The 13,223-nt window shown below is 41.6% G+C and overlaps 1 long non-coding RNA gene across 1 annotated transcript in view; it reads left to right on the forward strand.

Annotated features, from left to right (window-relative positions):
• The window catches only part of LOC137853875 (uncharacterized), a 170,365-nt gene that overhangs the window by 121,195 nt on the left and 35,947 nt on the right, over positions 1–13,223 (forward strand). Inside the window, exons 15-18 of the long non-coding RNA XR_011094781.1 lie at positions 6,623–6,754; positions 7,288–7,529; positions 8,961–9,056; positions 12,287–12,410. This is a non-coding gene — a long non-coding RNA (uncharacterized lncRNA). The remainder of the gene's footprint in view (positions 1–6,622; positions 6,755–7,287; positions 7,530–8,960; positions 9,057–12,286; positions 12,411–13,223) is intronic.

The raw sequence follows: 13,223 nt of genomic DNA on the forward strand, positions 1-13,223 counted from the left end.
CTTACTATCTTTGCCACCAAATTCTTGTGTACCAATATACAAAACCTTTCACTGCTGTGTTAGAGCCAGAATTTACATGTCGTGCTGCTATGTGCCAGAATCCATTAATCTTGCACTGGTAGCACAACTGGCAAGGGACAAACCCCAGGGTAATAGAGTGACTGTACTGTGCTGGTGCAAGAAGCCCCCGTGTAAGGTGAGTTCTGAGTCATGCAGAGTATGCATCTGTAGGAGCAGATTGTCATCATAACCTTGAGAGAAGAAAAAAAAAAAAAAAAAAGAATAAATTGAGGTAATATATCCAGTGGCACAGTATGGCAAAAACCAAATGGCTGTTCTGCAGTGAGGAAGGCAATCCACCAGCTTCTGAAATATAACAAGGTCTGAAAGGTGCTTGTCTTTGCTCAGAGGATTTTTTTTCTTTCCTTTTTTTTTTTTTTTTTTTGGTTCCCCCACATTTTTCCAGCATTTTAAAATCAGGAATGTTTACTATGGGAAACTATTAATGAAACCCAGTGGAATGGTGACAGGAGGGGTAAGTGCATATAAATTCAGGAATTGAACAGGCATATTCACTAGGAAGAAAGGTGCATTACCAACATCTGTTAACTAAAATATGGTAACGAGTTGGAGGTAAGAGTTTAAGGCTGTCCTCTGTGCTAACAGGCCCATGTGCCCATGTGGGGAAACTGAGAGAGCCCTGGGGTGAAATTGCAAGCTGTCTGAATGCGGTGCTTAATACTATGGCTGTGTTTTTTTAAAGTATGGTAAGAAAGATGCCTTTTTGTCCTAGCAAGGATAAAGCATTAAATGAGATGCTTTGCAAATGTTTAAATGTGGGCTTTTTTTTTAATGTATTATTCGCCAGTTAATGTTTTGAGTAAAAATAATCATTGTGAAAGCTGTAAAACTTAACTCTTTGCAACTGATAATTTAATCGTAATTAAAAGGCAGCGAAGGAAACCTGAAACGTTTGGTAGTTTCACCTGAAAAGCTGAAGAAGCTATCTACTGAAACTCTCTTTCTGATGCAAGAAGAGAGGCAAGGACTTTTATTTTAAGAAATTGCTTTTGGAAAAAACATCTTTGCTACTCATTTCCTTTTTCATTCAAGGGACACCCAAAAGACGGGAAACTGTGTGTATGTGTGGAAACAAACAACAGAACTGTGTCTCCCTGTAAAGGCGTAAACACAATGCTACTGAGCCATGGCCTTTCTAAGGAGTAGCTGGCAGCGCTCACACCCATCTGTGCCGAGTGGGATGTGCAGGCAGAAGCCAGGGCTGAAAAGCCCTCCACCTGTTTTCGGAAAGTGCGTGCACGCAGCATGAAGTTACTCAGCGTATTCGTTTCGTCTTCGGCAGTCAGGGTGATGTTGTTACTACGACTTTTCTGCTGTCTCATATCTCCCGCGACATGTGCCAGCTGATACGGGAGCTGTGACATACCACACCCCCACGGCCATGCCGGGGCTCACGTGGTCGGGGCTCATCCAGAGCACTTTAAAGAAACTGATAAGCTCTATCTCGTTTAACTTGGCCTTTGGAAGATGTTTGTGGAAATTTCTGCAAAGGAGGTGACATCAGTTGTTGTCACAGCTGCTGTGCAGGTCTGCAAGTCTGTGTCTGCTTAGTATCTGGCCGGGGTGTGTATGTGTGTGCAAGCAGATATTGTTAATAGATTGTGTTCAAATCAAAAGCCAATTCATGTTGAGTAGGTGAGGAGGTTCGATTGCTCAGAATAGGTGCATTATCATCCAAACGTGAAGCAATGATGGAGAACGTAAATTTAACAAAGCTGAAAGAGGACCAGATTTGGAGGGCCGTCGTTGTGTTTGAAACAAACCTTCTCCCGGGGGAATTCCAAGTGTTAGCATGTGGGACATGCTCCAGCTGCTAGCTGCTCAGACTTAAAATAAACCAAGCAAAATCCCACACTCAGCCTCTACCAACTGAGGCAAGCTGCCGTTGCAAACTTTTCATCTCCCTTTTTCCTCCAGTTGGGTCAGCATGACAATAAATATTTTTTGAAGGAGCATTTGAACATTAGTGTTTTGCACAGCTTTATTTGTGCTTCCCTGAAGTGACGTGTTTTCTGAATGCAGTTATGAATTTAGTAAAAAATCTGCTTTATATAGGTTGAAACACTGTCCCAGGAAGTCTGGGCTTGAAAAATGGTTAGAAATACTATTTCTACCTTCTGTAACAACGACATTGCTACCAATACTACTGCTTTCCCAAGGTAGGTAGTTTTGAAATTGCAGCATGACTTTGTTAACGAAGGAATATTCTCCTTATTTATTTGAACTGTGTCTTAAAGGGAAACACATCTGACTTTTTTCTGAACATATTGAAGAGAAAATAATCTGTCTGTGGAACACACCATAGCAATATTTCAAGGTAGAAGATGGCTGGGAGGTATATGGTAGTTTGTCTGACAACTGAAGTATGAATACCTTTGGGGAGCGCTGAAAAAATGACTACAACAATGTTTGCTTTGTTTTGTGGTTTGAGATTGACTTTTTTTTTTTTTTTAGATTTTAATAACTCTCTGACTATAATTTATTTCTAAGGTACTCAGATGCTTGGGAGGGGTGGGAAACAAGCAACTTAGTGCAATCTATGCAAATAATGTCTAAGTTTTTTTTTAACATTTTCCTATGTGAAACTTCATTCATCAAGACTACTCAGTTTTTCTGTGATAAAACCTGTTGAGCAACGTAGTACACAGCATTTAGGAATTTAATGCTCTTATTAGTGTCAAAGCATAGATATCAAACTATACCAGTCAGCTTGAAAAGCGCGCAAGTGGCTGCCAGAACCTACCTGCCTGCTGCAGAGAGAGACAAACGCACACAAAAATTTGTGTTCAAATCAGCAAGCTTATCTAGAATTTATTTATAAGAGTGAACTCTACCATGCTATGGTTAATCACATACAGTGCCAGGAATATCTTCTGAAGGTATCCTGAGTACTGTGACAGAAATATTTGTCACTCAAACTATTTATAATTCTAGGAGTTTGGAGGGCAGACATGTTTATTTTTTCATATGAAATAGCAGCTCTTCCTTTGTCAAAAATAAAATAAAATAAAATAAAATAAAATAAAATAAAAATAATAATAATAAAAAAGGCTATCTGTATGGATGTGCCAGGCAGATTTTAAGGATGCTGTTTTCAAAAATGCCATATTTTCATCCTAGCTGCACTGCTGCTTGGCCCATTAGCCTCTCTGTTCCACAAATGACTTTGTAGCTTCATGGTACTCAGCCTGTTGCATGCTGAACTGCGATTATCTGTGAGCTCTTGGAAGAGGTCTGTCTAGAGTGACTCAAGAAATGTAAAGCTGTTGTCCATAGACTTCAGTTTTCCATGTAGCACCTCCACAGAAATATTTTAAGGGCTTCCAAATTGAAACAAGCTGTAAGCCTCTGTTCTACTGTTAACCACATTTTTTCCCCAGAAGGTGTGCAAAACTGTACTAAGCCCAATCGGTCTTTGAGAAATAGGAAAAATATTGCCACGGTTGTCAGTCTTATCTTCCTCGCCACCTCAAGCACTTGGTTCTGAGGACTTTTTTGCTGGGGTTTACATCCAGCTCATCTTTCCCTCCTGTTCCTTGTTCCATGTCTTGAATTATTCCATATATTCCATATCTTGAAATATTCTATTTCTGGGAATTGTGGGCAATGTATAGACACTGTGCTGTAGCAGGCATGCGAGGAATGTTATGAGGGTAGCAAGCTTCCCGTTTCCCTGGTCACTCAGAAGATTTATGTGCCAGTATAATGAGAATAAATGGTGAGCTGCTCTTCACTGATGGGGACCTTATGGGCCGGCCTGTGCTGAAGAGGTTCTGGAAGTTGATAACCTTTGTGCATCAGGTTTTGTTCTGCATAGATAGAAGAGGGGAAAAGAGTTGTTGGTAGATGTGAAAGTGGATGGACAAAGTAAAGAGTGTTAGCCGAGCTCGGGCAGCAAAGCTGAAAATCTGAACTATTTATACAGTTGGAAAGAGAGTTGGGGTATTTTTGTTATTTTGGCACACAGTATTGACATCTATAGAGCCAGGAGATGCTCCTGCCTAGAATTCGCCTCCTATTTTTTAGGTCTCTGTGAGATGACATAATGTATTGCAGATTTGGCCTGAGCACTGTCCGAGTATAACTGAAGGGGCAGATGTCACACTGAAACTGAAAAGTCTCTGGGTCACTCTAAACTTTCTTGGAGACAAGGCACGTAAAAGATTTTCTTTTTCTTTTTTCTTTTCCCTGTTCAAGAGCAAGATAAAACGTCCATAGGCAGAACCACTATTACTACTATATAAGTTATTCACTTCAACACCTTTCTCATATCATATCAGGTTAATGACTATTTTGTGCATCTGGTATACATCCAGAACCCCTGTTGTAAAGTCAAAGTTGCGTGAGATATCCCAGTTTGCATTAGTAAATGCTATAGCACAGTATTTTATTTTGACAAGTATCATAAAGCTATATAAACAGAAACCATAGTTTTAAGATATTTTTTTCCTAAAAGATATGAAGTAAAGATTAAATAGTATACTTTTATTTTTCAGATATATTACCTCTTTCCCCTTCCCCAACCCTCCATATTCTACATAGTAAATTTGTGGGTACCTAAAAGATAATGGAGCCTGATTTTATTTTTGCTTTTATACACCTAAAATGTAGACATCTTGAACAGAATTCTAAGTATTATCTCTACTGGAACGACATTAATTCCAGAAGAAATCTCTGTCTCCTCAGATATTTATCATTTCATATATCCGCTCTAAAAATTTTAATCGTCTCAAATGTTCCAGCAGTTCCATGTTATAAGCTCTTAAGGCTGATTTAAAATTTCGCCGTGTATTTTTGCAGAAAACTGAAGCCAGGACTTAAGGGCTTAGGTCCTATTCAGAGGTTACCCATGTGCAAAAATATTTTTCTGAAACATATGGGAAAGAACTGGGTGCTCTTTTGCACACGCCTGCGAGATAATTGGAAGTAACTGTGCTCCATTTTTCATAAGCAAGTGCCATAAAAAAAAAAAAAAAAGCCTCCTGGAATGACACGAAGCATGCACATTTTCCCTTTGAAAAGGCATTAGCGCAATGTTTTTACGTGTGTCTACGCTGTGGTGTTTGGGATGGAATTTGGAAATGCTGTTCAGCAGTGGGCCCATCGCTGTACTCGTGCTTGCTGCAGTGGAGGCAGGTTGCTATTTGCCCACGCGTTGTCCTGAAGCAACCAGGGAAGTTAGAGGCACAACTGCCTACGTTGCTTCACTTTGGCAGCTTGTTCAGGCCAGATAATGGCAGTGGCGGGGAGAGCCTCCTGAATTCTGTGCAAAGCTGTGGGCAGGGACCTTTGTGGGGGCAGAAGGAGCAGCCAGAGTAACCCTGATCTCTTCCATGAGCAACAGGGGGAGAAAGAATGGGACAATGCTGCTCTCTTGGGAGTTCCGTCCTTCCTAGGTGCCAGCCTGTGCTTAAGTGATTTCATTCAGCCCTGAGCTCATAATGGAAAATCTTGCAAGATTACAACTTAATATACCACGGTCTGTATTTATGGCTGAGTTGGCTTGAGTTAACAGTACCTGTAGAGATACACTGCTTGCAAAATGCTCCTCACTAGCCAAAGCATGCCTTTTATCAAGATGGGTTAGGAATATCCAGTGCTTCCCTACAGGCGTGTTGCTACGTGTAGCTGTATTTAATAATACGTATATTACGAGATTATTGCAGTGTGGTTTACACTGGCTTTTTACTTCATTCTTTTGAATCTATTTATTTACACATTTTTCCTGCCATGAAGAATATGCATACTTGGAAAAGCAGGGTCAGATAGTGAGACTGGACTGAAAGGAGATATTTAAGTTCTTAGGACGGTGTTCAAAAAAGGCCTGTGGGCTCAGCTATGCTACACAGCCACGCATGCTATAGAGCTAAAACTGTGATCGGAAGCTCTGTAAATGTTGTTGTGTTCTCCCTGGGCTAATTAACAGGGGTGCCTCTCAGCATACCTAATTAGCCCCATTTCTGCAGCATCCTCAGGGGCCAGGCTAATTAGCGTGGGTGCTTTGCTATACAGACACAGCTATATTGCCTCTGGGATCTAAGCTAGCATCGGTGCATGGCATTGCAATGTGCCGTGTAGACAAGCCAGTTTCCTCAAAGCTACCTCAGGATCTCTAACAGCCCTTTGCTGTGTAGACTTGCCCGGTGTGTTAATGAGACCCCAAAAGTTTATGCAGGGAGAAGGATAACAACTTGGGATATGGGCCAGAGGGTAACATTTCGAGAGACAGATGTTTTAGGGTGAGTCCAGAATTCATTTGCATTTACTTTACCTCTGCATCTACTTGTTACCTTTGGATTAAAGATGGTATTAAAAGCAAGCAGCAGCTACAGTGAGGCAAAAAAAAAAAAAAAAAGGCCTGTATTGAGGTGTATGAAGTCTGAACCTGCTACCTTGCATCTTGCTGGTTTTTACTTTTAGGTTCTCAGCTAAATTTGTAACTGCTAAAAGGTAGTCATGAACCAAAGTATTTTAAAAGGATATTTTCCCATTGCTGTGGTCAAATAATAATGGTAACGAATCATCCCGTATGGTTTTACAGACCCTGCTGTCTCTGATCTTGAAGCGCTTTGCAAGCATGAGTAAGCACAGCTCCACACGAGCCCAGTGATGAGGCAATACAGCGGTTCCCATAGTACGAGCGGTAAATCTGAGATGCAAAGACCTGCCAAAAGTCAGTTGCATTTATTAGAAGGAGCATGTCCTCTCTGGTTTAACTTATTCTTGCACTGTGCTCCTTAGAATTTTCTTGTACTGACATTTTCTTATCAGCACTGTTTTAACTTACTGATATCAGGTGATTGCAGGTTCAGTTTAGCTGAGCTGAGCTGAAAACGTTGCACTGCACTATACAAGAGCTGCAGAAAAGTGGCTTATTATTCACAAAAGGGCTGTACACTGCGGGGAGCTGATAAACAAAAGATCCACTGTTTCTGTCTTCTTTTACGGTATCAGTAGCAACAGGCTGCACCGATACCTTCCCTGATAGCTCAGCCATGCACAAAAAACAGCACCATTTGTGGCAGCAAATACCAGCCTCTGCATGGAGTCCCTAGCAGCTCTGTGGGACTTTTCCCGCTGAGTGGAAAAGATCCGTCCAAAATGTCCTGATACACCTCTTAATCTTGCTTCACTTTATTCTCATCGTGCTAACAGCCCCACAGATACATAACATACAGCTATCCAATTTTCTCTCCTTCCCACAAGGGAAGCCTGTGGCTACACCTGCATCGTATCTGAACTGATCTTGGGAGCGGTCTGGAGTCTGCAGTGCTCATCATGGCTTTGCTGCACTGAGTACAGGTTGCCTGTGAGTTCTACTTCCTGCAAGCTATGGTGACAACAGTTTATGAAAGACCCTTCCTTTGCTGTGAGGACAGATGGGATACGTGGAAATGAACATACCAGGCGATGGGAGGCCATGGCTGCTGGAGGGAGCCCCGCTGCAGGTACGTATGCTCTGCAGTGCCCTGACATGCACAGGTCAGCCCAAAGCCTAAGCCCAGAATACTTACCAGCAGGTAAAATAAAATCTAGGCAGTCCCTGAATACATCCTTAATTGCAGGCTCAAGGATGAATGCTACCTAAAACAGAGAGCAGAGGTAGCTTCTGCTGCTTTCCCCTGTTGGAAGGATACTGTGAGCAATGCTGAGCCTTTGCAGCATTTCTTGAGTGCTGCAGGCAGGACAGGGGCTCTTGCAACCAAGTCACCTTGTGACTGGTTCCACATCCACCTGCTGAAAGCAGCAACCTACCAAACCATGCTGCGGTGTGAAAGGGCCTGTCTTCCTATCTTCCTGCTTTGATTATTTATAGTTAGACACAGCAGGTGAGCTCTCAAGCAAGAGGTAAGACCTCCTACTTAGAGGTCTTTACAATACCTGCTTCAGTGAAAAAGATTTCTGGTTTTGATATGCGATCACGTGCAGCACGAAAACAGCATTGTTTGCGTGTGTGAATCCTCCTTCATTGAAATCCAAGAACCATTCTTGCTTGAACTATATGCAAAAGAAATCTGGGATTAAAAAAGGCCTCAAGAGCAAGGAGGAACAAGGGACACTGAGAGATGTACGTCTCAGCAAGGCTTCCACAGAGAAGCCTCAACATGTGTGAAAGGTGAAAAAGAATAACAGGATGACTTCAGCATTGGCTTGTGATGGGCAAGGGAGGGCCCTTTTCATCATGGTCTGGCAGAGAAACCTGTAGCCTCAGAAGAGAAAGGAACTATAGACCTTACTTCAGAAATATAAGTCCTTTTCTAATAAATGACTGACAATGTAGGAGTTCCTAAAGAAAGTCAGCATTCCTGATCCTCGTATCTTTAACTCTTTTCCTTCCTGACAGAGTGCTGCTATTGCTTTAACTCTGCTGCTTTACTCAACCTCCTGTACATTTCAGGGATAGGGAGAGCAAGCAATGTTACCTTACAGAGAAAGGTCAAAAAACAAGTTCACAACCTGTTCCAGCAATAGTGGAAAGCTAGAGCAGTTGCAGAGCTTTCTGTTGCTGGATGACACCAGTGTGAGACAAGAGCAGGGTAGGGCTGCTGGTGTTAAAGGCGCACACATTCTGAATGAAGGAGCTTTTTTACTGAGGCTTGGTTCCAGTAACAGATGCATCTTGCCTATCTTGAGCAATGCATCGAGTCACCTAAGCCCTGTTTATAGTCAGTGAGGATAAATAAGCATGTCTGGAGGGCAGTTCATCCCACCTGTGCTAATTTGGGGGAGGTGAGGGTGGAGGTGGTGGAAATAAGTGCCCCTGGGAAGGGCCTGCCCATTGCTGCTGACCACACAGGGAGCCCAGGCAACTTTCTGGGGCTGCTTTTTGTCCATGGGAGAAGTCTGAGTAACGTAGTGCTGCCTATGGTTTTGATTAGGCTGAAACAAGGAAGTACTGGAAAAAACATGAAAGAAGCTGATGCCTTGTTGTTCTCAGGCCGAAGCCCTGAATATTAACCAGATATTGCAAAAGTGTAAGTAAGGGTCCATCCCTTTGAATGAAGGATGCAGGTATAAAGAGAAACACTTGAAACTCACATGTGCTTGTACCAGAATGATTGCTGGCAGGATCTGAACTCAAAAAATGAAGTCAGTAATTGCATGCTGGTTTTGTTCTGGTACAAATTGTGATCAGGTTTTAGAAGCTGTAATAATTTACAGAGACTGTGATACCCTTGAAAGTGATTTTGCAGCATAGATAAATATAATGAATTGCCTTGTACCGTAATACAAAATTTTCCATTCCCCTCCTTATGTTCTATTCAGATATCTGCAATCCACTAGTTTAAACAAAACAAATTGCTTTTGATTTACTTTGCAAAGTCAAGGCTAATTTTTGCAGAAATATTTAATTTTAGTATCAAGATAAGAGCGGCCAGCCCAGATTCTGACAGACAATTTTATCAACCTAGCCTAACGTATAACTTTTGTTGCAGTGATGCTTGCCCTGAATAAAGGCAGGTATGCTAGCAGAGATGAGAGCTTTCCCAGCCTAATGTATCCCAGATGATTCCTGTCTGGGCGTATTGTGTATCTCTATAATCTGAGTGAGGCTGGCAGCTGCATCTTGGTCTCCACTGCAAGTTCTCTGCCTCTTTTGTCAGAGCCAGTGGCCAGATGAGGTGCTCAGCACCCCCATGAGATAGAGTCTGCTGGGCTCTGGGGTGGTGCAGAATTTGGCTGAAAATTAAAAACCAAGCAAACAAAAAAATCACATGAGAGTGACTTGGTTCTGTGCTTTTCCATCAGGGGATTGCTATGCTGATTTTAGCAAAACTGTCCTTAGCAGGTGTGTGTGGGAGGGCAGGCAGTTCCTCTTTAAATCACTCTACTTTGTGTAAAGCCACATTCAGAGCAGTGATTTTTCTATCCCTTCTCTCTTTTCTAATGTCTGGTGCCCCATGGGGGAAAAAGTAATACTTAAAGAAATCTGGGGCTTATGTGAAGGAGCAAATTTAAATAGGAAGCAGGTTAGCAGAAAGTTTCTTGCTGAAACTTGAAACTATACTGAAACATTAAGTCTAATATCCCAGAGTTGTTGTCTCTTTGTGACCTGATTTGTCAATTTACATGTGCCTAACCGGTATAGACCAGGCCTGGGACGTGTATTTTGGTTCAGACACTAAAGCCTTCATGTCTCCTCTCCCACTGCTCCTGTTCTGCATGGCCCAGAAAAATTAGGACATGTTTGTAAAGGTGCTGTTTTCTTCCTTGGCCCATGTGCTGGCTGGATGATTCATAAACCAAACATTGATAGTATCAGTTGGCAGTTACTTAAACCTGAGGTTTCAGGTTAAGGAGCAACAATGAATGCAAATATAGCTGGCGAGAGACTGTGATGCATGCACTAGAGCTTGAAACTTTTTAAGGATTGGTATCAGAAAGCCCTATAAGACAAAATCTTAAGATGCTCTGCAGAGAGTCTATTCTAGGGTGTCTGTCTGTTTTGATGATGTGGAAGTGTACCTATTTCTCAGGTACCTCACTCCTTAAACTGCAGCCTCTCCCTGGGCTCAGCAGAGAGGACTCCTATTGTTTTCCTTGTAAATACCACTTGCTAACAGCAGAGGATTGCCAGTCACTTGTGACAGGTTCATAAGGCTCCACGTGCAGACGTAAAGTAGAACATGCCCCAGAGAGTAAGGTATTTGTATAGTAGTTTAAAAAGACAGTGCTGCATATGTATGATGAGTTAATTCCCATTTCCTGGGAACGTTCCCATGTGCTGGGACATTGTCATCTGACTATGTCTTATTAGAGCACCCACTGGAGGTAGGGCATCCCACAGATCATCTCCAAGAGACAGGTTGTGCACAGCCACCCAGTCTCATGGGCTGAGAGGTTACTGATGTAGGCATGGACCATTTGGAGGACAGTTGGCCACAGCTCTCAGAAATGTCCACTGACAGATTTCATTCACTGATACAGATGTAGTCTTAACAGCTGGTCTCATAGTCAATATTGCTGTGTTGAAGCAATGATTTGGTCAGAAATATTTTAATTTAGACAATGCCCTCCTTATTCTATTAGGGGAAAATTGCAAATGGCCCCTTACACTGTTTTTTTCGCTGTGTATGGGTAGGTGTCTTGAGATTTTCTGGCACCTATTCCTTTTCCTTTTCTCCCCTGCTGAAAGAACTGCCTTGCTGCTGGTGATTCATTTCTGTGTGGTGTTAACTGATAATAACCAATATGGAGACCTGAGCAGGAAAGCTCTTACTGAGCCCTACACTGAAGTAATGAAATAGCAGTGAATGCACAAAGTAAGGCAGCAGCAGACAGGAGCTGTCTTAGTACTTGTCCTTTCCTAAAGTGGTGGCAGGAAATAGAAGAGCCTCTGGGATGCATCCATACTCTTATGTTTATGGCAAAGTCTCTGTATCTATTTCCAACAGTTGTTCACACCCCACGGTCCCAGAAATTTAGAAATACTTTTTTTCCCTCCTCCTCCTCCCCCCCTCTCCCCCCCCCCCAAGAAACCTGAAAGAATATAGCCTAGATAGTTTTAAACTGTTATCAAGACAGCTTAATTTAAATACTGAAATACTTTTTTTTTTTTTTGATGCTTTCTGGTGAGAGGTGTTTTTTTTTTTTTTCCTAGAAGATCCATCTGTAATATTGATACTAACAATGCTACTGTGGATAAGAAAAAAAAAAAGAGAAACAACAAAAAAACCTAATATAAAGTGGGATTCTTTTTATGTGGCCAAGTAGGCTCCTTTGTGCAACAGAGGGGCTGGGGATTTTATTTTTTAGTTTTGTGAAATTCTGGTCAGATGTGCAGGATGATATTGGGAAGAACAGCTGGGTCTTCTACCTGTGGGCCTTCTCTTGGGTTTGTGATTTGTTGGCTTACACCACTTGACAGAGCTGATTTCATTGTGTTAGTTATATAGCACTGAGTTGTATATTCATTCAGGAAGAGAGACTTTTTATCACATCAACATGTATTGCCTTTAGGCTTAGTCTTTAGTGGGGATATTAAACTACTTAAAATCCTTAAGTAACATTTGTGAACGAGGCATATAAACACATTAAAACATCCTAGAACAATTTACAAATAGTTTAATTAGTGTTTAGAGTAGCTTACCTTTAGCAGATTTAATGGCCAGCTGAAACTTTAGTGTTTGATACTGAGCTTTAAGTGCCAAACTGGACAAAGGAATTAATTTTGATCACCTATTCTCTCACTATGTGCTCACAGTTCCTCAGAAGCCTCATGGAAGATTCATAATTCCCAGGAACTGGAATTTCTTAGAAAAAGATGCAGCTGAATATTGGAAGTTATATGACAAAACTTAAATTTCATCATGTCTTGTTTACACAAGGTCAGTTCAGCCGATTCAATTGCAAACCATTCATTCCTGTTGTGTAAGCATGACCCAACTCAGATATGAGAGTGGAGTTATTTTTCTGAAACCCCATCCCACCCTACATCACAGCTGCATCTTTTTATCTTTCTGTGTGGTTTTGGACAACCATAAATAGAAAGCATACAGACCTCCATCTCTGCTTGCTAGCAGTAACCTAGCAAAGGCTGTAAAGGGGTACAAAATCTGCGTGCAGCTGAATCTGAGTTCCTCCATATTATCTACTTTACGTTGTGTTTTCACAATGTTTTCAAGTTTTTGAAACTGATCCTGCTAGTGTCACCTTGCAGGAAAAAAGCCACAACACCTGAAAGCAGGGAGGCAAAGTTTCTCATGGAAGGTAATTGCACCTTTTTTGAAAATGAAATGCTTTGGGTGTCTTTAAAACTTGTGAGGAAAAGCTCTTCCCAAGGACTTCATAAAATTCTGCAGTTCTCAGTCTGCATAATGATCAATAGAAGGGGGGTAAACTTTATTGACCTGGAGGTCATCAAAGTTCTTTTATCCAAATAAAAATCAGCTGGCTGAGTTGTTACATGGAATAAAAGATAAGAATAGTGTGTTCAGCCCAGGTGCTTTGAACAAGTGATATTATGCCTTCTCTCCCCTGCAGCATCAAACAGTTACACTGTAATCCTCGCTTCCTCTTCCAAAGTGCTCTGTTTTTGTGTGCCATGCAATTAATTGGTAGGGCATTCTGTCTCCGTGGTGGGAAGGAAGTTTTTTGTATAACTCATGCTTTCTTCACAGGAGCTAAGTCTGTGTGTAAAG

The sequence above is a fragment of the Anas acuta genome, chromosome 3, assembly GCF_963932015.1.
Source record: "Anas acuta chromosome 3, bAnaAcu1.1, whole genome shotgun sequence".
Taxonomy (NCBI): domain Eukaryota; kingdom Metazoa; phylum Chordata; class Aves; order Anseriformes; family Anatidae; genus Anas; species Anas acuta.